The following is a 25,000-nucleotide window of genomic DNA, read 5'->3' on the forward strand; positions in this document are numbered from 1 at the left end:
AATAATATGTTTTTCATACAAAAAAAAATGAATCAATAGAATTTGTCACAGAATCTATACGTAGAATGACTCTCCAAACTCTCTGAACCGGAAATCCCATTAGGAAAGACTCCAGCAATCTTATTAATCAAACAAATATTGATTGAATTTTCCCTCATCCTATTATGACGTTTCAACTCTAAACCTTGGCATCTCTATCGGTCAGCATCCTGCACAGCTTTTGATCGATCGACTGACACTACGTGCGTATTTACCATTCGATTTTCCGGTTCACTTCGTTGAATCGTGCAGCGTTACCCCACAGCATTTGGATTAAACTTCATCCTTCCGGTCCGGTTCGTGCCCCCTAGGGGAGGGAACGAGCGACTTATGAGTGACTTATCAGCTCCCTGATCCTATCAAGTGTTATGCCCGAGTAAAAATTTTCAAGCAAATATGAATAGGTAGACTACGTACATGTAGAAAACTTCAGAAGCAGAAATTGTAAGATTGATTTTTTTATTTTTTATTTTTTAACAGTAAAAAAAAACACAAAAGTTATAAAATAATTGAAATGATGTCAATTATAAACAAATACTTCGTCGAACTGTTAACAAACAATTAAGGATTAAGGATTTAAGGAATTAGGGATTAACGAACAGTTTCATACAAAACACACAAAGTTTAGTTGTTTTTTTTTTAATTTTCAACTGGTGTTTCGATAAAAACAAAATTAAAAAAAAAATCCACCAGAAGCCGAGCTTGGCTATGGCACACAGTGCTGAATAATCCATCGATTTTTAATCGGGACCCAGTGGTCGGGACTCCGCAGCCAAGCACGCAGAAATAATTTCCTTCTTTGCTCCGCAGTGGAAGGTTGCTGATCTCAGAATGTTAGTGGAAACGGCGACGTCGAGGACGACGATGAATGAAAGGGCCAACAACTATAGTACTCTATACAGATAGAATAGTGTGTCCTCTGGCTGTATTCTTTCCCCAGGAAAAAGGGTGGAAATTGAAAACCGTAAAATGTTTGATTAAAACCATCGCATCGCATCGCTTCGGTCATCGACGGAAGCTTGTGCAGTTTATATAATCAGCTACGAGACGAGACGAAAGATGTTTAACTTCCAGAACGGTCGAAACTGTGCAAAAAAAAAACAAAACAAAAAGTGGATACGTTTCGGTTGGGAATCTTGAAATATAATTCACTCTGGGTGAAATGTAATACTCGCCTGACGTTTGATTTCCATGTTCCATCACTTGATCATCAATTTCATCAATGGAAACTCGAATAATAGGAACCATATCCTGTCCTTTTTTTTAACTAAATTTGTCTCAGTTCTTCGACCCTGGGTTCATTTTTATATATTTTTTTTAGTTAATTTTATTTTTTATATATCGAACGACTTGATTTCGACTATTGATCAGTTTATCGATCTTATCGATTCCCTGTCAAACAATACAATTCAGATGTCAGGTCGTTTGATCTCTACCAAAAATCAAACTCTACTTTGGCAGCCATTATCGCTAATACGAAATTGCCAATTTCAAAGTTTCGAGTCCAAAGTCGCATTCCTTATTGAACAAGCAGAACTTTTTCATCCCTTTGCAAAGGAAGATTATCAATACAAACTAGTAGAATCGGCCGTCGTTGTATCCGTCTTCAACTTTGTTGTCGTCGTCCTCGACGACGTCAGTCGCTTTCATCGTAAGCCATCACCGACACGACACGGAAAAGGGAAGACTATTGCTCGCCCTACTGTCGCCACTCGGTGTCAAGTCCTACGGTTAGTAGTGCTCTGACGACGACGCGGGTTTCACCGTCAGTGAGAGAAGTCGGAGCCAAATGCATCACCGGCAATATTCAGGGAAAATTCCTTGGAATTTTCGGAGCAATTTTCTTGGATTTTCAGAGAAAATTCCCTGGCATTTTCAGGAAAAACACACCTCGAATTTTCAGAGAAAATTCCACGAAATTTTCAGGAAAAATTCCCAGGAAATTTCAGGGAATTTTCCTGGAATTTCTAGGAATTTTCAAGGCAAACTTTCTGGAATTTTCAGGAAAAAATCCCTGGAATTTTCAGGAAAAATTCCCTGGAATTTTCAGGGAAAATTCCCTGGAATTTTCAGGGAAAATTCCCTGGAATTTTCATGGAAAATTTCCTGAAAATTACTGAGATTTTTTTCCTGAAAATCCCCGAGAATTTTCCTTGAAAATTCCAGAGGATTTTCCTTGAAAATTCCAGATAATTTTTCCTGAAAATTCCGGAAAGTTTCTATGAATAATAAAGAAATTTTTTTCCTACACATTCCAAAGAATTTTTCCGAAAATTTCAGAGAATCTGGCCTGAAAATTCCAGAGAATTTTCTCTGAAAATTTCAGAGAATTTTCCCTGAAAATTCCAGAGAATTTTCCCTGAAAATTCCAGAGAATTTTACTTGAAAATTCCAGAGAATTTTCTCTGAAAATTCCAGAGAATATTCCCTGAAAATTCCAGAGGATTTTCCCAGAAAATTCCAAAAATTTTCCCTGAAAATTCCAGGGAATTTTCCCTGAAAATTCCAGGGAATTTTCCCTGAAAATTCCAGGGAATTTTCCCTGAAAATTCCAGGGAATTTTCCCTGAAAATTCCAGGGAATTTTCCCTGAAAATTCCAGGGAATTTTCCCTGAAAATTCCAGGGCATTTTCCCTGAAAATTCCAGAGAATTTTCCCTGAAAATTCCAGGGAATTTTCCCTGAAAATTCCAGGGAATTTTCCCTGAAAATTCCAGGGAATTTTCCCTGAAAATTCCAGGGAATTTTCCCTGAAAATTCCAGGGAATTTTCCCAGAAAATTCCAAGGAATTTTCCCAGAAAATTCCAAGGAAATTTCCCAGAAAATTCCAAGGAACTTTCCCAGAAAATTCCAGGGAATTTTCCCAGAAAATTCCAGGGAATTTTCCCAGAAAATTCCAGGGAATTTTCCCAGAAAATTCCAGGGAATTTTCCCAGAAAATTCCAGGGAATTTTCCCAGAAAATTCCAGGGAATTTTCCCAGAAAATTCCAGGGAATTTTCCCAGAAAATTCCAGGGAATTTTCCCAGAAAATTCCAGGGAATTTTCCCAGAAAATTCCAGGGAATTTTCCCAGAAAATTCCAGGGAATTTTCCCAGAAAATTCCAGGGAATTTTCCCAGAAAATTCCAGGGAATTTTCCCAGAAAATTCCAGGGAATTTTCCCAGAAAATTCCAGGGAATTTTCCCAGAAAATTCCAGGGAATTTTCCCAAAAAATTCCAGGGAATTTTCCCAGAATATTCCAGAGAATTTTCCCAGAAAATTCCAGAGAATTTTCCCAGAAAATTCCAGAGAATTTTCCCAGAAAATTCCAGAGAATTTTCCCATAAAATTCCAGAGAATTTTCCCAGAAAATTCCAGAGAATTTTCCCAGAAAATTCCAGAGAATTTTCCCAGAAAATTCCAGAGAATTTTCCCAGAAAATTCCAGAGAATTTTCCCAGAAAATTCCAGAGAATTTTCCCAGAAAATTCCAGGGAATTTTCCCAGAAAATTCCAGTGAATTTTCCCAGAAAATTCAGAGAATTTTCCCAGTAAATTCCAGAGAATTTTCCCAGAAAATTCCAGAGAATTTTCCCAGAAAATTCCAGAGAATTTTCCCAGAAAATTCAAGAGAATTTTCTCAGAAAATTCCAGAGAATTTTCCCAGAAAATTTCAGAGAATTTTCCCAGAAAATTCCAGAAAATTTTCCCAGAAAATTCCAGAGAATTTTCCCAGAAAATTCCAGAGAATTTTCCCTGAAAATCCAGAGAATTTTCCCTGAAAATTCCAGAACATTTTCCCATAAAATTCCAGAGAATTTTCCCAGAAAATTCCAGAGAATTTTCCCTGTAAATTCCAGAGAATTTCCCCTGAAAATTCAGGAGAATTTTCGCTGAAAATTCAAGAGAATTTTCCTTGAAAATCCCAAAGAACTTGCCCTGAAAATTCCAGAGAATTTTCCCTGGATATTCCAGAGAATTTTGCAAGAAAATTCCAGAGAATTTTCCCTGAAAATTCCAGAGAATTTTCCCTAAAAACTCCAGTGAATTTTTCCTGAAAATTCCAGAGATTTTTTTCTGAAAATTCCAGGAAGTTTTCTCTGAAAATTCCAGGAAATTTTCCCTGTAAAGCTTCCTGAAATTTTCAGGAAAGATTTCCTGGAATTTTCAGGGAAAATTCTTCCGAATCGCAGTCCCGAATTTTAAGAGAAATTTGTTTCGAATATTCAAAGAAAATTCTACAGATTTTTTAATGAAAATTCATCCGAATGTTCTTCCGAATTTTCAAATATTTTTTTTCCGAATTATCAGAGAAAGCTCTAACGAATGTTTAGGAAAAAAATCCGAATATTTAGGGAAAACTCTTCTAAAGTTTTACGGAAAATTGTTCTAAATTTTTAAGGATTTTTTTATTACCTTTTAGTGAAAATTCTTCCGAATTTTCAGGGAAAACTCATCTTAATTGTCAAAGAAAATTCTACCAAATTTTATAAGCAAGTACTTTCGAATTTTTAGGGAAAAATCTTCCGTATTTTCTGAAAAAAGTGTTCCGAGTTTTCGGGGAAAATTTTTAAAGAAAATTTTTCATAATTTTTAGAGAAATTTCTTTCAAATTTTCAGAGAAAATTCTTTCGAATTTTCAGAGAAAGTTCTTCCGAATTTTCAGAGAAAATTCTTTCGAATTTTCAGAGAAAATTCTTTCGAATTTTCAGAGAAAATTTTTTCGAATTTTCAGAGAAAAATCTTTCGAATTTTCATTGAAAATTCTTTCGAATTTTCATTGAAAATTCTTTCGAATTTTCATTGAAAATTCTTTCGAATTTCCAGAGAAAATTCTTTCGAATTTTCAGAGAAAATTCTTTCGAATTTTTAGAGAAATTTTTTTTAGAATTTTCAGAGAAAATTCTTACGAATTTTCAGAGAAAATATTTCCGAATTTTCAGAGAAATTTTTTCCGAATTTTCAGAGAAAATTTTTCCGAATTTTCAGAAAAAATTCTTCCGAATTTTCAGAGAAAATTCTTCCGAATTTTCGGAAAAAAATCTTCCGAATTTTCAGAGAAAGTTCTTCCGAATTTTCAGAGAAAATTCATCTGAATTTTCAGAGAAAAATCTTCCTAATTTTCAGAGAAAATTAATCTTAGTTTCCAGGGAAAATTTTTCCGAATTTTTGAAGAAAATTTTTCAAAATTTTCAGAGAAAATTCTTTCGAATTTTCAGAGAAATTCTTCCGAATTTTGAGAAAATTTTTCCGAATTTTGAGAAAGTTTTTCCGAATTCTCAGAGAAAATTAATCTAAATTTCCAGGGAAAATTCTTCCGAATTAAAAAAAAAAATCTTCCGATGTTTCAGAGAAAATTCTTTTGAATTTTCAGAGAAAATTCTTTCGAACTTTCAGAGAAAATTCTTTCGAATTTTCAGAGAAAATTCTTTCGAATTTTCAGAGAAAATTCTTTCGAATTTTCAGAGAAAATTCTTTCGAATTTTCAGAGAAAATTCTTTCGAATTTTCAGAGAAAATTCTTTCGAATTTTCAGAGAAAATTCTTTCGAATTTTCAGAGAAAATTCTTTCGAATTTTCAGAGAAAATTCTTTCGAATTTTCAGAGGAAATTCTTTCGGATTTTCAGAGCAAATTCTTCCGAATTTTCAGAGAAAATTCATTCGAATTTTCTGAGAAAATTTATTCGAATTTTCAGAGAAAATTCTTCTGAATTTTCAGAGAAAATTCTTCGGAATTTTTAGAGAAAATTCTCCAAAATTTCAAGAGAAAATTCTTCCGAATGTTGAGAAAGTTTTACCGAATTTTCCGAGAAAATTAATCTGCATTTCCAGGGAAAATCCTTCCGAATGTTGAAAAAAATTTTCCGAATTTTCAGAGAAAATCATTCAGAATTTCCAGGGAAAATTCTGCCGAATTTTCAGAGAGAACTCTTCCGAATTTTCAGAGAAAATCCTTTCGAATTTTCAGAGAACATTCTTCCGAAGTTTCAAAGAAAATTCTTCTGAAATTTTCAAAAAAAAATTCTTCCAAATTTTCGGAAAAATTTCTTCCAAATTCTCAGAGAAATTTCTTCTGAATTTTCAGAGAAAAGTCTTCCAAATTTTTGGAGAATAACTTCGATGAAAACTCTGCAGAATTTTCAGGGAAAATCACATAAGATTTTCCGAGAAGAATTTATCCCCATCATCCCCACTAGATTATGATCTGTGGTACCACGTCTCCGTTCAACTCACTCATCCCCCGTTCCCAGTCGGAAAGGGCCTCCAACCCGGCGGCAACTGCGAGGCTTCTGATAAGGAACAGTCGTCCTGCTGCAAAGATCACAGCGTTGTCGTCGACGAATACGACAACTTGGAGCCCGGGCTGCGGCTGATGGTAATCCTTTACCCTGGCTAGCTCACTCGCACAAAGTCAAGAGATAAAGCTCAACGCAAACAGGAAAGTTGCCTCGCTCGATACACACCACAAGACGAGATACGACGACGTTGATACCGAGCGAGACTCCATAGCTCTCTGTTGGTGAAAAAGAAGGCGGGAATCACTAGCTGTTCTTGAACGACAAAGTTTCGAGGGATTTGTGGACAGAAGGCGGATTGCTTTCCGGGAGCGAAAGAGATGGGGGGAAATAGCCTCGTAGAAGATATTTATAGTACTTGTTAGGTGGGAAGAGGGATGATTCTTGACGAGTGAGGTTAGTTCAGAGAAAGTGCTTTTTGATAAGAAGTAAAAGTAGATTGGAATTAATCAATTAGTAGGTTTGTAGAAAAAGCTTTCCATCTTCTGTGAGAGAAGCTTTCCAGCTTCTGTGAGAGAAGCTTTCCAGCTTCTGTGAGAGAAGCTTTCCAGCTTCTGTGAGAGAAGCTTTCCAGCTTCTGTGAGAGAAGCTTTCCAGCTTCTGCGAGAGAAGCTTTCCAGCTTATGTGGAAGAAGCTTTACAGCTTCTGTGAGAGAAGCTTTCCAGCTTATGCGAGAGAAGCTTTCCAGCTTCTGTGAGAGAAGCTTTCCAGCTTCTGTGAGAGAAGCTTTCCAGCTTCTGTGAGAGAAGCTTTCCAGCTTCTGTGAGAGAAGCTTTCCAGCTTCTGCGAGAGAAGCTTTCCAGCTTATGTTAGGAAAGGTTTTCAGCTTATGTGGGAGAAGCTTTCCAGCTTCTGTGAGAGAAGCTTTCCAGCTTCTGTGAGAGAAGTTTCCAAGCTTCTGTGAGAGAAGTTTCCAAGCTTCTGTGAAAGAAGCTTTCAAGCTTCTGTGAAAGAAGCTTTCAAGCTTCTGTGAAAGAAGCTTTCAAGCTTCTGTGAAAGAAGCTTTCAAGCTTCTGTGAGAGAAGCTTTCCAGGTTCTGTGTGAGAAGCTTTCAAGCTTCTGCGAGAGAAGCTTTAAATCTTCGTTGTGAGAAGCTTTCAAGCTTCGTTGTGAGAAGCTTTCAAGCTTCGTTGTGAGAAGCTTTCAAGCTTCTGTGAGAGAAGTTTCCAAGCTTCTGTGAGAGAAGCCTTCAAGCTTCTGTGAAAGAAGCTTTCAAGCTTCTGTGTGAGAAGCTTTCAAGCTTCTGTGAGAGAAGTTTTCCAGCTTCTGAGAGAGAAACTTTCAGGCTTCTGTGAGAGAAGCTTTCAAGCTTCGTTGTGAGAAGCTTTCAAGCTTCTGTGAGAGAAGTTTCCAAACTTCTGTGAGAGAAGCCTTCAAGCTTCTGTGAAAGAAGCTTTCAAGCTTCTGTGGGAGAAGTTTCCAAGCTTCTGTGAGAGAAACTTTCAAGCTTCTGTGAGAGAAGCTTTCAAGCTTCTGTGAGAGAAGCATTCAAGCTTCATTGTGAGAAGCTTTTAAGCTTCTGTGAGAGAAGTTTCCAAGCTTCTGTGAGAGAAGTTTCCAAGCATTCTAGCTTCATTGTGAGAAGCTTTTAAGCTTCGGTGAGAGAAGTTTCCAAGCTTCTGTGAGAGAAGCCTTCAAGCTTCTGTGAAAGAAGCTTTCAAGCTTCTGTGGGAGAAGTTTCCAAGCTTCTGTGAGAGAAACTTTCAAGCTTCTGTGAGAGAAGCTTTCAAGCTTCTGTGAGAGAAGCATTCAAGCTTCATTGTGAGAAGTTTCCAAGCTTCTGTGAGAGAAGTTTCCAAGCTTCTGTGAGAGAAGTTCCCAAGCATCTGTGAGAGAAGTTTCCAAGCTTCTGTGAAAGAAGCTTTCAAGCTTCTGTAAAAGAAGCTTTCAAGCTTCTGTGAAAGAAGCTTTCAAGCTTCTGTGAAAGAAGCTTTCAAGCTTCTGTGAAAGAAGCTTTCAAGCTTCTGTGAGAGAAGCTTTCCAGGTTCTGTGTGAGAAGCTTTCAAGCTTCTGCGAGAGAAGCTTTAAAGCTTCGTTGTGAGAAGCTTTCAAGCTTCGTTGTGAGAAGTTTTCAAGCTTCGTTGTGAGAAGCTTTCAAGCTTCTGTGAGAGAAGTTTCCAAGCTTCTGTGAGAGAAGCCTTCAAGCTTCTGTGAAAGAAGCTTTCAAGCTTCTGTGTGAGAAGCTTTCAAGCTTCTGTGAGAGAAGTTTTCCAGCTTCTGAGAGAGAAACTTTCAGGCTTCTGTGAGAGAAGCTTTCAAGCTTCGTTGTGAGAAGCTTTCAAGCTTCTGTGAGAGAAGTTTCCAAGCTTCTGTGAAAAAGCCTTCAAGCTTCTGTGAAAGAAGCTTTCAAGCTTCTGTGGGAGAAGTTTCCAAGCTTCTGTGAGAGAAACTTTCAAGCTTCTGTGAGAGAAGCTTTCAAGCTTCTGTGAGAGAAGCATTCAAGCTTCATTGTGAGAAGCTTTTAAGCTTCTGTGAGAGAAGTTTCCAAGCTTCTGTGAGAGAAGCTTTCAAGCTTCTGTGAGAGAGGCTTTCAAGCTTCTGTGAGAGAGGCTTTCAAGCTTCTGTGAGAGAAGCTTTCAAGCTTCTGTGAGAGAAGCTTTCAAGCTTCTGTGAGAGAAGTTTCCAAGCATTCTAGCTTCATTGTGAGAAGCTTTTAAGCTTCGGTGAGAGAAGTTTCCAAGCTTCTGTGAGAGAGGCTTTCAAGCTTCTGTGAGAGAGGCTTTCAAGCTTCTGTGAGAGAAGCTTTCAAGCTTCTGTGAGAGAAGCTTTCAAGCTTCTGTGAGAGAAGTTTCCAAGCATTCTAGCTTCATTGTGAGAAGCTTTTAAGCTTCGGTGAGAGAAGTTTCCAAGCTTCTGTGAGAGAAGCTTTCAAGCTTCTGTGAGAGAGGCTTTCAAGCTTCTGTGAGAGAAGCTTTCAAGCTTCTGTGAGAGAAGCTTTCAAGCTTCTGTGAGAGAAGTTTCCAAGCTTCTGTGAGAGAAACTTTCAAGCTTCTGTGAGAGAAGCTTTCAAGCTTCTGTGAGAGAAGCTTTCAAGCTTCTATGAGAGAAGCTTTCAAGCTTCTGTGAGAGAAGCTTTCAAGCTTTTATGAGAGAAGCTTTCAAATTTCTTTGAGAGAAGTTTCATCCCGTCACTCAATTTTAATTAATTTCATCAAATCTATCTCATCATCATTCCCAGAAATTCTGCCTTCCCATTGATGTGCAAATCAGTTTCCAAGAACTCCGGTAATTATTCAAAGCCCATGGTGACTTCCGTACCGCCACAGAAAAACAGAAAGACAAACCTCGATTATCAACCAAGTGGGACCAAACTTCCAACATAATAGTCTAACTTAATATCATTTTTTCCCGGGAAAAGTGGATCTCATTAAACAGTTTCTAGAAAAATGGATTTTCCAACGGCGAAGAAGCTTAGAAACCAACAAACAACTGCGCCTTGGTCGAGTGCTGACTGCTTGAGCTCTGCCCTGGTGAAGGCGGCGGCGTTGTCCTAGTGCCCTTTTCGGAAGAAATGTGTGCAAATATTTAAAACCGAAAGAATCAGCCAGCAACGGAGCAGGAGGAGTCAACAATGCCGAAGGTCTTCGACCACCCCATTTCGCCCCTCTGTCATTGTTGAGGAGTGAGGGTCTCTAAGTCTTAGCGAAAATTTTACGACGAGGCGTGCTTCCTTTTGCCAGTTGTTCTGGCGGTGGCGAATGCAGAAAACGGAACAAAGTTACGAAGACGGAATTTGGGGAAGTTTTCTTGATGGGAATTTTCCATCTTCTTTTTGCGTGGGAGGGAGATGCATTCCTTTTTTGAGCTTTGATAGGACGTGGTGGCTTCTAAGCAAAGGGAAGCAGAAGAAATTTTTTTATTTTAGAACAATATTGTTGTACGTCTGTTAGAAAATTCAACGTAACATAATGATTTTAGTAGTGGTTTTCCATAGTTGAGTGCGTAACCGCGCCCTTCAAACTACGTGCGGGGAAATCAGTCCTGGAATTCTTGAAGCTTTTCCTCATGGAATTCCCCAGGAATTCAAGGGAATTTTCCTTGAAAATTTCAGGAAAATTCCCCTAAAAATACAGGAAATTTTACATAAAAAATCCACGATATTTTCCATAAACATTCCAGGAAATTCCGGAGAACTTTTCTTAAAAATTGTAGAGAATTTTCTATGAAAATTCCAGGTAGTTTTCCATGAAAATTCGAAGGAATTTTCATTGAAAATTTCAGAGCATTTCCCTTGAAAGATCCAGGATATTTCCCTGAAAGTTTCGGCGAATTTTCAGTCAAAGTTCCAGGGAATTTTCCCTAAAAGTTCCAGCGAATTTTGCTAGAAAAATTCTGGATATTCTTCTTGAAAATAAAAGGGAATTTCCCCTTAGAATTCCAGGGAATTTTCCTTATTCATTCTAAGGATTTTTTCTTGAAAATTCCAAGGAATTTACCTTAAAAAATCCAGGGAAATTTCAACTTAAAATTCCAAGAAAAATTCCAGGAGGATTTCCAGACGAATTTCAGGAGGAATTTCATAAGAATTTCAGGAGAAATTCCAGAGGAATTCCAGGAGAAATTCCAGAGAAATTCAAAGAGGAATTCCAGAGGAATTCAAATAGGAATTCCAGAGGAATTCCAGGAAGAATTCCAGGAGCAATTCCAGGGGAATTCCAGGGGAATTCCAGGAGGAATTGCAGGGGAATTCCAGGAGGAATTGCAGGGGAATTCCAGGAGGAATTGCAGGGAAATTTCAGGAGGAATTGCAGGGGAATTCCAGGAGGAATTGCAGGGGAATTCCAGGAGGAATTGCAGGGGAATTCCAGGAGGAATTGCAGGGGAATTCCAGGAGGAATTCCAGGGGAATTCCAGGAGGAATTGCAGGGGAATTCCAGGAGGAATTGCAGGGGAATTCCAGGAGGAATTGCAGGGGAATTCCAGGAGGAATTGCAGGGGAATTCCAGGAGGAATTGCAGGGGAATTCCAGGAGGAATTGCAGGGGAATTCCAGGAGGAATTGCAGGGGAATTCCAGGAGGAATTCCAGGAGGAATTCCAGGAGAAATTCCTGGAGGAATTCCAGGAGGAATTCCAGGAGGAATTCCAGGAGGAATTCTAGGAGGAATTCCAGGAGGAATTCCAGGAGGAATTCCAGGAGGAATTCCAGGAGGAATTCCAGGAGGAATTCCAGGAGGGATTCCAGGAGGAATTCCAGGAGGAATTCCAGGAGGAATTCCAGGAGAAATTCCAGGAGGAATTCCAGGAGAAATTCCAGGAGGAATTCCAGGAGGAATTCCAGGAGAAATTCCAGGAGGAATTCCAAGAGGAATCCCAGGAGGAATTCCAGGAGAAATTCCAGGAGGAATTCCAAGAGGAATTCCAAGAGGAATTCCAGGAGGAATTCCAGGAGGTATTCCAGGAGGAATTCCAGGAGGAATTCCAGGAGGAATTCCAGGAGGAATTCCAGGAGGAGTTCCAGGAGGAATTCCAGGAGGGATTCAAGGAGGAATTCCAGGAGGAATTCCAGGAGGAATTCTAGGAGAAATTCCAGGAGGAATTCCAGGAGAAATTCCAGGAGGAATTCCAAGAGGAATCCCAGGAGGAATTCCAGGAGAAATTCCAGGAGGAATTCCAAGAGGAATTCCAGGAGGAATTCCAGGAGGAATTCCAGGAGGAATTCCAGGAGGAATTCCAGGAGAAATTCCAGGATGAATTCCAGGAGGAATTCCTGGAGGAATTCTAGGAGGAATTCCAGGAGGAATTCCAGGAGGAATTCCAGGAGGAATTCCAGGAGGAATTCCAGGAGGAATTCCAGGAGGAATTCCAGGAGGAATTCCAGGAGGAATTCCAGGAGGAATTCCAGGAGGAATTCCAGGAGGAATTCCAGGAGGAATTCCAGGAGGAATTCCAGGAGGAATTCCAGGAGGAATTCCAGCGGAATTCCAGGAGGAATTCCAGCGGGATTCCAGGAGGAATTCCAGCGGAATTCCAGGAGGAATTCCAGCGGAATTCCAGGAGGAATTCCAGCGGAATTTCAGGAGGAATTCTAGCGGAATTTCAGGAGGAATTCCAGCGGAATTTCAGGAGGAATTCCAGTGGAATTCCAGGAGGAATTCAAGGAGGAATTGCAGCGGAATTCCAGGAGGTATTCCAGCGGAATTCCAGGAGGAATTCCAGCGGTATTCCAGGAGGAATTCCAGCGGAATTCCAGGAGGAATTAGGGCGGAATTCCAGGAGGAATTAGGGCGGAATTCCAGGAGGAATTCCAGGAGGAATTCCAGAAGGAATTCCAGAGGAATTCCAGAAGGAATTCCAGAGGAATTCCAGGAGAAATTCCAGGAGAAATTCCAGAAAAATTTCAGATGGAATCCCAGAGGAATCCCAGGAGGAATTCCAGAGGAATCCAGGAGGAATTCCAGAATAATTTCTAGATGAATTCCAGAGTATATCCAGGAGGAATTCCAGCGCAATTCCAGGAGAAATTCCAGCGGAATTCCAGGAGGAGTTCCAGCGAAATTCCAGGAGTAATTCCAGCGAAATTCCAGGAGGAATTTCAGAGGAATTCCAGGAGGAATTCCAGAGGAATTCCAGGAGGAATTCCAGAGGAATTCCAGGAGGAATTCCAGAGGAATCCCAGGAGGAATTCCAGAGGAATCCCAGGAGGAATTCCAGAGGAATTCCGGGAGGAATTGCAGAGAAATCCAAAGAAATTCTGGTGGATTTCCAGCGAAATTCTCTGGAATTTTCAAGGAATATTCTTTGTAATTTTCAAAATCAATTCTCAGGAATTGTCTAGGAAATTTCTCTGGAATTTTCGAGGAAAACTCACTGGATTTTTTTAAAGGAAAATTCTCTAGAATTTTCATAGAAAATTCTCTAGGATTTTCAAGGAAAATTCACAAGAATTTTCAAGGAAAATTCTCAAGATTTTTCAGGGAAAATTTTCAAGAATTTTCAAGGAAAATTCTCAAGAATTTTCAAGGAAAACTCTCTGGACTTTTCAAAGAAAATTCTCAAGAATTTTCAAGGAAAATACCCAAGAATTTTTCAAGGAACATTCTCATAAACTTTCAAGGAATATTTTCATGAACTTTCAAGGAATATTTTCAAGAATTTTCAAGGAAAATTCTCAAGAATTTTAAAGGAAAATTCTCTGGATTTTTCAAGAAAAATTCTTGGGAATTTTCAAGGAACATTCTCTGGATTTTTCAAGAAAAATTCTCTGGAATAGTGAAATAAAATTATCTAAGATTTTGAAACAAAATTCTCTGGAATTTTCAAGGAAAATTCTCTGGAATTTTGAAACAAAATTCTCCAGAATTTTCAAGGAGAATTCTCTGGAATTTTCAAGGAGAATTCTCTGGAATTTTCAAGAAAAATTCTCTAAAAAATTTCAAGAAAAATTCCCTGGAATAGTGAAACAAAATTATCTGGAATTTTGAAACAAAATTCTCTGGAATTTTCAAGGAATTTCCCCTAAATTACATTCTATCAAATCCAGGAAATTATCTTGAAAAATTCCAGGAAATTTATCCTGAAAATTCCAGAGAACTTTTCTTAAAAATTGTAGAGAATTTTCTATTAAAATTCCAGGTAGTTTTCCAAGAAAATTCGAAGGAATTTTCCTTGAAATTTCAGAGGAATTCCAGGAGGCAATCTAGGGAAATTCCAGGAGGAATTCCAGGAGGAATTCCAGGAGGAATTCCAGGAGGAATTCCAGGAGGAATTCCAGGAGGAATTCCAGGAGGAATTCCAGGAGGAATTCCAGCGGAATTCCAGGAGGAATTCCAACGGAATTCCAGGAGGAATTCCAGTGGAATTCTAGGAGGACTTCCAGCGGAATTTCAGGAGGAATTCCAGCGGAATTTCAGGAGGAATTTCAGCGGAATTTCAGGAGGAATTGCAGCGGAATTCCAGGAAGTATTCCAGCGGAATTCCAGGAGGTATTCCAGCGGAATTCCAAGAGGAATTCCAGGAGGAATTCCAGGAGGAATTCCAGAAGGAATTCTAGGAGGAATTCCAGAAGGAATTCCAGGAGGAATTCCAGAAGGAATTCTCGAGGAATTCCAGAAGAAATTCCAGGAGGAATTCCAGAAGGAATTCCCGAGGAATTCCAGGAGAAATTCCAGGAGAAATTCCAGGAGAAATTCCAGAAAAATTTCGGATGGAATCCTAGAGGAATCCCAGGAGGAATTCCAGTGGAATTCTAGGAGGACTTCCAGCGGAATTTCAGGAGGAATTCCAGCGGAATTCCAGGAGGTATTCCAGCGGAATTCCAGGAGGTATTCCAGCGGAATTCCAAGAGGAATTCCAGGAGGAATTCCAGGAGGAATTCCAGAAGGAATTCCAGGAGGAATTCCAGAAGGAATTCCAGGAGGAATTCCAGAAGGAATTCCAGGAGGAATTCCAGAAGGAATTCCAGGAGGAATTCCAGAAGGAATTCCAGGAGGAATTCCAGAAGGAATTCCAGGAGGAATTCCAGAAGGAATTCCCGAGGAATTCCAGGAGAAATTCCAGGAGAAATTCCAGAAAAATTTCGGATGGAATCCTAGAGGAATCCTAGGAGGAATTCCAGAGGAATCCAGGAGGAATTCCAGAATAATTTCTAGATGAATTCCAGAGTATATCCAGGAGGAATTCCAGCGCAATTCCAGGAGAAATTACAGCGGAATTCCAGGAGGACTTCCAGCGAAATTCCAGGAGTTATTCCAGCGAAATACCAGGAGGAATTCCAGAGGAATTCCAGGAGGATTTCCAGAGGAATACCAGGAGGAATTCCAGAGGAATTCCAGGAGAATTTCCAGAGGAATTCCAGAGGAATTCCAGGAGGAATTGCAGAGAAATCCAAAGAAATTCTGGTGGATTTCCAGTGAAATTCTCTGGAATTTTCAAGGAATATTCTTTGTAATTTTCAAAATTAATTCTCAGGAATTGTCTAGGAAATTTCTCTGGAATTTTCGAGGAAAACTCACTGGATTTTTTTAAAGGAAAATTCTCTAGAATTTTCATGGAAAATTCTCTAGAATTTTCAAGGAAAATTCACAAGAATTTTCAAGGAAAATTCTCAAAATTTTTCAAGGAAAATTTTCAAGAATTTTCAAGGAAAATTCTCAAGAATTTTCAAGAAAAATTCTCTGGAATTTTCAAAGAAAATTCTCAAGAATTTTCAAAGAAAATACCCAAGAATTTTTCAAGCAATTTTCAAGGAAAATTCTCAAGAATTTTAAAGGAAAATTCTCTGGATTTTTCAAGAAAAATTCTTGGGAATTTTTAAGGAACATTCTCTGGATTTTTCAAGAAAAGTTCTCTGGAATAGTGAAACAAAATTATCCGGGATTTTCAAGGAAAATTCTCTGGAATTTTGAAACAAAATTCTCTGGAATTTTCAAGTAGAATTCTCTGGAATTCTCAAGGAGAATTCTCTGGAATTTCCAAGAAAAAATCTCTGGAATAGTGAAACAAAATTATCTGGGATTTTGAAACAAAATTCTCTGGAATTTTCAAGGAATTCTGGAATTTTGAAACAAATTTCTCTGGAATTTTCAAGGAGAATTCTCTGGAATTTTCAAGAAAAAATCTCTGGAATAGTGAAACAAAATTCTCTAGAATTTTCAAGGAAAATTCTCTGGAATTTTCAAGGAAAATTCTCTGGAATTTTCAAGGAAAATTCTCTGGAATTTTCAAGGGAAATTCTCTGGAATTTTCAAGGAAATTTCTCTGGTATTTACAAGGAAAATTCTCTGGAATTTTCAAGGAAAATTGTCTGAAATTTTCAAGGAAAATTCTGTGGAATTTCCAAGGAAAATTTTCTGGAATTATCAAGGAAAATTCTCTGGAATATTCAAGGAAAAATGTCTGGAATTTTCAACGAAAATTCTCTGGAATTTTCAAGGAAAATTCTCTGGAATATTGAAACAAAATTCTCTGGAATTTTGAAACAAAATTCTCAGGAATTTTCAAGGAAAATTTTTAAGAATTTTCAAGGAAAATTCTCAAGAGTTTTCGAGGGAAATCCTCAAGAATTTTCAAGGAGAATTCTCAAGAATTTTAAAGGCAAATTCTCTGGAATTTTCAAGCAAAATTCTCTGGAATTTTCAAGGGAAATTCTCTGAAATTTTCAAGGAAAATTCTCTGAAATTTTCAAGGAAAATTCTCTGAAATTTTCAAGCAAAATTCTCTGGAATTTTCATGGAAAACGCTCTGGAATTATCAAGGAAAATTCTCTGGAATTTTCAAGGAAAATTCTCTGGAATTTTCAAGGAAAATTCTCTGGAATTTTCAAGGAAAATTCTTTGGAATTTTCAAGGAAACTTCTCTGGAATTTTCAAGAAAAATTCTCTGGAATTTTCAAAGAAAATTCTCAAGAATTTTCAAGGAAAATTCTCAAGAATTTTCAAGGAAAATTCTCAAGAATTTTCAAGGAAAATTCTCAAGAATTTTCAAGGAAAATTCTCAAGAATTTTCAAGGAAAATTCTCAAGAATTTTCAAGGAAAATTCTCAGAAATTTTCTTGGAAAATTCTCAAGAATGTTCAAGGAAAATTCTCAAGAATTTTCGTGGAAAATTTTGAAGAATTTTCAAGGAAAATTCGAAATAATTTTCGAGGAAAATTCTCAAGAATTTTCAAGAAAAATTCTCAAGAATTTTCAAGGAAAATTCTCAAGAATTTTCAAGGAAAATTCTCAAAAATTTTCAAGGAAATTCTCAAGAATTTTCAAAAAAAATTCTCAAGAATTTTAAATAAAAATTCTCAAGAATTCAAGGAAAATTCTCAGGAATTTTCAGGCAAAATTCTCAAGAATTTTCAAGGAAAACTCTCAAGAATTTTCAAGAAAATTCTCGAGAATGTTTAAGGAAAATTCTTAAGAATTTTCAAGGAAATTATCAAGAGTTTTCAAGGAAAATTCTCAAGAATTTTCAAGGAAAATTCTCAAGAATTTTCAAGGAAAATTCTCAAGAATTTTCAAGGAAAATTCTCAAGAATTTTCAAGGAAAATTCTCAAGAATTTTCAAGGAAAATTCGCAAGAATTTTCAAGGAAAATTCGCAAAAATTTTCCAGGAAATTCTCAAGAATTTTCAAAAAAAAATCTCAAGAATTTTTAAAAAAAATTCTCAAGAATTCAAGGAAAATTCTCAGGAATTTTCAGGGAAAATTCTCAAGAATTTTCAAGGGAAACTCTCAAGAATTTTCAAGGAAATTCTCGGGAATGTTTAAGGAAAATTCTCAAGAATTTTCTAGGAAATTATCAAGAGTTTTCAAGGAAAATTCTCAAGAATTTTCAAGGAAAATTCTCTGGAATTTTCAAGGAAAATTCTCAAGAATTTTCAAGGAAAATTCTCAAGAATTTTCAAGGAAAATACTCCAGAATTTTCAAGGAAAATTCTCTGGAATTTTCAAGGAAAATTCTCTGGAATTTTCAAGGAAAATTCTCTGGAATTTTCAAGGAAAATTCTCTGAAATTTTCAAGGAAAATTCTCTGGAATTTTCAAGGAAAATTCTCTGGAATTTTCAAGGAAAATTCTCAAGAATTTTCAAGGAAAATTCTCAAGAATTTTCAAGGAAAATTCTCTGCAATTCCCAAGAAAAATTCTCTAGCATTTTCATGGAAAATTCTCTGGAATGTTAATGGCAAATTCTCTGGAATTTTCATGGCAAATTCTCTGGAATTTTCAATGAAAGTTCTCTGAAATTTTCAAGGAAGATTCTCTGGAATTATCAAGGAAAATTCTCTGGAATTTTCAAGAAAAATTATCTGTAACTTTTAGGGAAAATTCCCTGGAATTTTTAGGAAGAATTTCCCGGATTTTTTTAAGAAAAATTTCCTGGAATTTTCAAGAAAAATTTCCCGGTTTTTTAGGAAAAAATCTCTGGAATTTTCAACGAAAATTCTTTGATATTTTTACGGACAATTCCCTGGAACTTTCAGGGAAAGTTACCTGGAATTATCAGGGAAAATTCCTTTGATTTTCGATGGAAAATGACCTGGAATTTCCAGGGAAAATTCCCTGGAATTTTCAGGGAAAATTCCCTGGTATATTCAGAGAAAATTCCCCGGAATTTTCAGAGAAAATTCCCTGAAATTTTCAGGGAAAGTTCCCTTTAATTGCCAGGGAAAATTTCAGGAAGATTTCCAGGAGGAAGTCCGAGCGGATTTCCAGGAGTAATTCTGTTATACCCACATCTCTCCTGTTCGTAAGATACTTGTAATCAAATGACGGCAATTAAGCGTGAAACAAAAAAGGGCTCACGCGTGTTCACGTGATTGAATACACGCTTTTATTTGGGAAAACGAATGTGGTCTGGTCGTTGCACAGTGGCCGGAAGCCGGACAAAACCTCAAAAATCGACTTCATTATTTTGTTTTTCTTTTATTTTTCTTCCATTATAGATACTTCAACTAAAAAAAACCCCAAATTTTCAAGTCATTTGGTCGACAATTGAGTCTTGTAGATTTTTTCAAAGTTGAAGTTTTGTGTGCTACAATATAAGTATTTATTGTCTTGATTTTAAGAGCTTCCTTCATGAGTTCGTTGTAAAAGTTAGGAAGACTTGAATAATGTGTCAATTTTTTTTGTGTTTTTGGATATGAATTACCATTACATTTCAGGGATTGATTGGAATTCAATCACAAAATTATTATGTTTTTACAATATTCAAACATATTGACTTTTATGAAATTTTGGAGAAAAAACTTCCTATTAAAGAGATCCAGTACTTGTTTAGGAAACATCAGAAAACGACGCCGTATCCCGGATCTGACGTGCAATTTTGTCTAGTTTTTAGCTATATAGGTCACTGTTTGCGCATTTTTGCGCTAACCGCGAAAAAATTTTTTTTTTCTGTCATGTCACAATGGAGCCGCATGGTTGTGGAGGAAGTGATATTGTTTGAAGTTTAAATTTTATCTTAATATAGTTCAAATTGGCTTCAGAATACTAAAAATTTAGTGTAATTTTCATACTTGTAAGAGACTTTCACCAAGTCAGATGGTCATAGGGGGAGGGGGGGGTTGGTTTGTCTGATAATGTAATGGCCACAGCTTTAATATTTTTTTTATTTTTATTTTTTTTAATATTTAATTTTTTGCCAGAAAAACACAAGAAGGTGGGTGCTCCAGTTAAAAACAGTAAGCTGGAGAGGAAATCAGTGATGACTAAGTATGAATAAGCTTTTATTTACTTAGACACTACATGTTGCTGCACCAGATACAACTAACTCTTTTAACCATCAAAATAAAAGAAAGACAAAAACATGTAAAAATAACTACAAATCATTGCTGATTGATTTTTTTAAACTGGTCGTTTTTTCGATTCATCTTAATCGTTAGAATTGCTCAACAACCTTGGAAGCAATCTCTTCACGAACTTCTATCGAAGTTTCAATATATAGTGACAAATTCGTTGACATCTACGCGTTTTTTTTCTACACGCACGTCGCTACAGTTCAAAGCAACAGTCATCTATACAATATAAAAGGAATTCTCTAAACGGCGTAAAACGATACATTAAATATTTTTCTGCGTAAACGTCGAGATCACCAAGGCAATCTTTAAATATTTTATTCGCAATTTTATGAAACGAACATTTTACGCTCTTTAGTGAAACCCCTTATATTGTTTTTTTAAACTTGAAGTTTTATTGTATATTATTCATGCGGTTACGTTAAACACATTTCTACTGAACGACACACAGAGTGGTAAAGATTTTGAAAGTATTTGCTGGAACTCTACTGCTCATCAATATGATTCCCGATCTCTGATGATCGTTTATCAAAAACTCCCTTCAATATTGCGAATATGTATTGCCAATTCTTTATAGATAAGGTTGTTTCGGTTGCTTCGACAAGTGATAGCAGAGATCGATGTACCTTACAACCCAAACTCGGAAGAGCATATATGAAGTTGTTGAAACGAGATTGATAAAAAGCAGTTCAAATTTTACGCAGTTCACTATATTAGACTATCTGACCCCATAACGATTGAATTAACACATCTCCGTGTACCCACCGTAAAATGTCACGTGGTCTATGGGCAGTCCCTGAGAATAGACCACGTCTTGTCAGCCAACATTGGTGTGTATCTGAATTGATCCATTAAAAGAAAACGTAGGTAAACGATTTTTTCTAATGTTTCATGTAGTTTTGAAGATTTTGGACCACCCTAACAGCAACAAATACACAATTATAGTTTAATTCAATACCAATACATGATTTGAGAACCCCCAAATTAAAAGGTAAATCAAAATCTACGTTCAGAAAGCACACCGTGATAGCTTATTATCGATTATTTTTACATGCTTTCCATAATCAGCAGCTTTCAAAATTTTGAACCACCCTAATATAGTAAAATCAAAATATATGAAAAGTTCCATATCAGAAATAGATTTAGGGAACTAAAATCATCATAACCTGTGAATTTTAGCAATTTCGGTTAACATTTGAGGTTTTGTCCGACTTTTGTATGGAGGCCCGCCACTGTGCGTTGGTTCATCGCGGTTTGATTGTGCGTTGCATACATGTAGGGGAAATCGGAGTAAAATACGTCCATGATTATTTCTATGTCAATTTTTGTTGAATGTTTGTAAATGTTCAGTGCATTGCATATCTCAAGGCGGTGGCGTTCATCATCATCCATTCGAAGTACTTAGGTACAATGTTGCAGTTTCATCAAGCGTCCCCATATATTGACTTTTCCTAGAATCGCAACCGATAGAGCGAAAGGCTTTTGATACAACAGCAACAGCAACGACGACCGCAAAGGATTGAACGCAAAAATCACGCTATCAATTCACTGATGGTGGTGGCGTTGGTAGAAGTGGTTGTGCGACGCCATGTGGCGACAAAGCCAAGGCTTTTGTTTGTTTGTGCCGCACTCGCAATACAAATACGTTTATCTCGTAAATTGGGTGGATCAGCGGAAATTTGCATCATGGTTTCGCTTTCGCCCGCGGTCGAGCTAGTAGAATCGCTTTCGGGGCTCGTTAATTCGATAAACGCTGTGCCGTGATTGTTTTAACGTCGTTAAATAGATCCTTTTGGAAGTGGTTCCCGAGGCAATTAAGAGTTTTGATAGGGGGTTGTGAGCTTAAATTGAAGCTGCGCTAATGTCGTTTCAAGGGTGATGTTCAAAGTTCTTCCAGGATGGATCAATCATCCATAGATGCCAAATTAGCTACACTCACCAAGGAACCTATGAAATAGCTACATATTTGAGACTAGCAGGCATCTTCAGTGTGTGAGTGTTGGTGATCTCCTATGTTTAGGCAAGAATGACGCCTGCTACGTCAAGTTGCTTGACATCGTGCGCAAGAGGAAGGAAGTGATGATTGCCATCGCTTGCCCTCGGCAGACCATATCATATCAATGCGTCTGCGCAAGTTCATGCTTAGATATCGAAGTGTTCGCGAGCTGTGTGGCAGAGGGTTCACGTTCGTGCGTGGATGCTAGAAGTAAGATGAGAGATTGTTTGTTGATTACTCTAAAGATGATACGGCATATTTCGCTGGTTGCATAACTTGTAGGTGTGGTATGGTAAATTGACACGAGAGTTTCAAGTCGTTTCTGGTTGTATGAATCTAAATGAGTTGTATGTTCAGAGAAAAGAAAAAAGTAGATAGAACAATACGAAGCAGGAGGAAAGGGACGGACCAAGGATTGAACCCAGGACCTTCCGCATACGAATCAGAAACCTTAGCCACTAAATCACCAAGACCGTATTACAAAAGCATTGCTCCCAAAAATGTAGGAAAATCTGCCCAAATTCTCGTCAGCGTGTTTTGCTGACAGCCTTGCACTCGTGTGTCAACACAATGAAATTTTCTCCGGTCATTGGTCAACGAAATGACCAATAATTTATCCTATAGCCCCCCACCTTGTTTCCTTCCTTCCTTCCATCCTGAACCCCCGTCCCGTCCTTCTTCAACCCAGTCCGAAGCGACCCGTAACACCGAAAGAGCCTGTATCTCACCATGTAAAGGACGTAAATCCGGCTATAAATTCACTGCTCCAAAGCCAAACAGAAAGAGATACAAATTTACATAGCAAACATAGCTCCTTCCTCTTGTTCCCCCCATCAGCGTTACCAACTCAAAACCCAGAGCTTTCCTTCGTTGACAGAGCGATCCGGAGTTTTGCCCGAGTCGAGGGGAGAGAGACCCAACTTTCAAGCTCGTTTTAAATAAATGTAATATCCTTCTTCTGGCGGCGGTGGCGATGGCACTGGCAGCAGGTACTTGTGCCTTTTCCCCACTCTTTCTTGGTTTCAGCGTTTCCATTTCCCCACCCCCGCTCATCATCATCACCCATGTAGGCATGTATTTATGTAAATGAACCCAAAAGCTAGTCGGGAACAAGGTTGAAGATGGGAGCGGAGCGAGCGAGCCCAATCCGAGCCAGATGGTTAGATGGGAAAAAGTCCTTTCTAGCTACCAACCTACCTACCAGGTTGGAAATCGAATTTTTGTGCACACGGAAGGTGACTTTTTGGCTGGGGGCTGGAGAGCTCCCCAGGAAAAGTGTCGTTCCTTTCGTTATCAGCTTCCAAGAAGGCAGGCAGGCAGGCAGAGTAGGCATTCGTTCTATGCAAATCTATGCAAACAAGTAGTTATCGGTGAGAGCTGCTGGGAACTGCTGGAACATCGAAAGTGGATTAGGAGTGGAGTTTTGATTGGGATGAGGAAGTTTTTAATTCATATGGAATGTTAGAAGAATATTTCTGCAGGAGAACCATCACAGAATTTCATAGGAAATTCTCGAGGGTCTACCCCAAGAATTCTTCCAGGGGCACCTTCTAAAAAAAACTCCTGGGATTCGTCCGGGAATTTCTTCGGGAATTCCTCCAGGAGCTCGCCCAGAAATTCCTTCAATAATTCCTACAGAGCTTCATCCAGAAACTTATCTAGAAATGCCCTCAGGAATTTCTCCAGGGATGCGCAGAGGAATTCTTCAAAAAAATCCTTCAAGTGTTTCTCAGCAATGTTCTCCGGATTTTTTCCGGGAATTGCAGAGAAATTCCCTCAGGAAATCCAGACACTCCTAAAGACAATTCCCCAAAGAATTTTCCAGGAATTCTCCCAGAAGTTCCTCAACGAATTCCATTATGAATTCCCTCAAGAAATCTTTCAGAAGTTGCCGCAGGAATGCTTCCATGAATTCCTTCAAGAATTATTTCATGAATTTCTCCAGGAATTCTTCAAGGAATTACCCCAAAAATGCCCTTAGGAATTCCTCCAAAAAGTCCCTCAGAAATTGCCCCATAATGTCCTCAGAAATTCTCCAGGAAGCCCCTTAAGGAATTCTCCCAGGAATGCTCTCAGAAACTTTCCCAGGAACTTCTTCAGGAATTCCCCCAAGAACTTCAGTTCGCCGATATTCAATAACCAGGGTCCGTTCGAGCCATAGACTCAGAAAAGGATCAGTGTCCGCTGCTCCCGAAGCAAGGGCAGCTGACGAGAAATTGTACCGGGGCTGGGAATCAATTCCATGACCATCCATTTATGAAGCGGCTGCCATCCATTTATGTACGGGCCACCACTAGGTGGCGGTAGTGAGCAAACGTCAAACAGGAGCAAAAACGTCGCCAGCGCAGCGAGCGGTCAATCGACCTCTACTACCGAAAATTTGAAGCCATCGTTAAATAGATGGTTAATGGGAAGTAAACGGAGTGTGACGTCTGTTTCTCTGTGACTCAGCCTTTTCAACCTGCTGCCAATTTTGCTGTGACTGATCAACGTCAGTCAGTCGCACTAGCATGCAACTGACAGCAGATCATGTGGACAAGACAGATGAATAGTACGTGATTCGCTGCTACTTAGTTTGCACGAGTATGGAATGGAGACCGTGGAGAGGTTCCTCGCGAACCAACTTGAACCAACTCTTACCATTATTTCAGAAATTTGACAAAGAATTTCTTTTTAAATAATCAATGGATGCCTTCAGTTATTTCTGCAGAAATTACTGTAAGCATTGCTCCAGAAATTTCTCTTTGGATTTCCCTATTGGGCTTCTTCGATGGATTTCCTGGGGGTTTCTTTGGGGATTTCCCAGGACTTCATGATGTTCCTACTGTAATATCTTTTGCTGTAGATTAAGGAATTTCTTTTGTAATTTCTTCCGAAATTCCGGCGGAGATTTCCTCCAAGATTTTTTTTTTCTGAAATTCCTCAAAAAATCCTCAAAAAATCCTCCAGAAATTCCTCCTCGGATTCCTCCAGGAAGTCTTCCACGGAATCCTCTAAGAACTCCAACAGGGATTGCTCAAGAAATTCTTCCAGGGATTCTTCTAAAACAAACCTCCAAGAATTTCTTCCAGAATTCCAGCGGCCACCGGCTGAAAATCTCGATAATAAAGATAATAATAATCCCAGAATTCCACCAAGATTTTATTCCGAAAAACCTCCAGCAGTACTTCCAGAAATTTCTCCAGGGATTCCTCCAGGAATTCTTCCAAAGATTCCTCCAGGAATCCCTCCAGGGATTCCTCCGAAAATTGCTCCAGGGATAACTCCTGGGAATCCTCCAGGTAGTGTAGAATTAGCATAAGTTATAATACAAAGTAATAATAATCTCCAAAGGATTCCTTCAAAAATGCCTCCAGAAATTTCTTCTCGGATTCCTTCTGAAAAGCAGGGATTCCACTAAAGATTCCGATGAATTCTACCAGGAATTCCTCCAAAACCCCTGTAGGAATGTTCTAGAGCTTCAGC

The 25,000-nt window shown here is 38.2% G+C and overlaps 1 protein-coding gene across 21 annotated transcripts in view; it reads left to right on the plus strand.

The window, feature by feature from the left end:
- Window positions 1-25,000, plus strand: part of LOC109397187 (neurobeachin) — a 405,013-nt gene that overhangs the window by 103,576 nt on the left and 276,437 nt on the right. The gene's annotated exons all lie outside the window — the stretch shown is intronic.

Source organism: Aedes albopictus, chromosome 1, assembly GCF_035046485.1.
Source record: "Aedes albopictus strain Foshan chromosome 1, AalbF5, whole genome shotgun sequence".
In the NCBI taxonomy this organism is placed as follows: domain Eukaryota; kingdom Metazoa; phylum Arthropoda; class Insecta; order Diptera; family Culicidae; genus Aedes; species Aedes albopictus.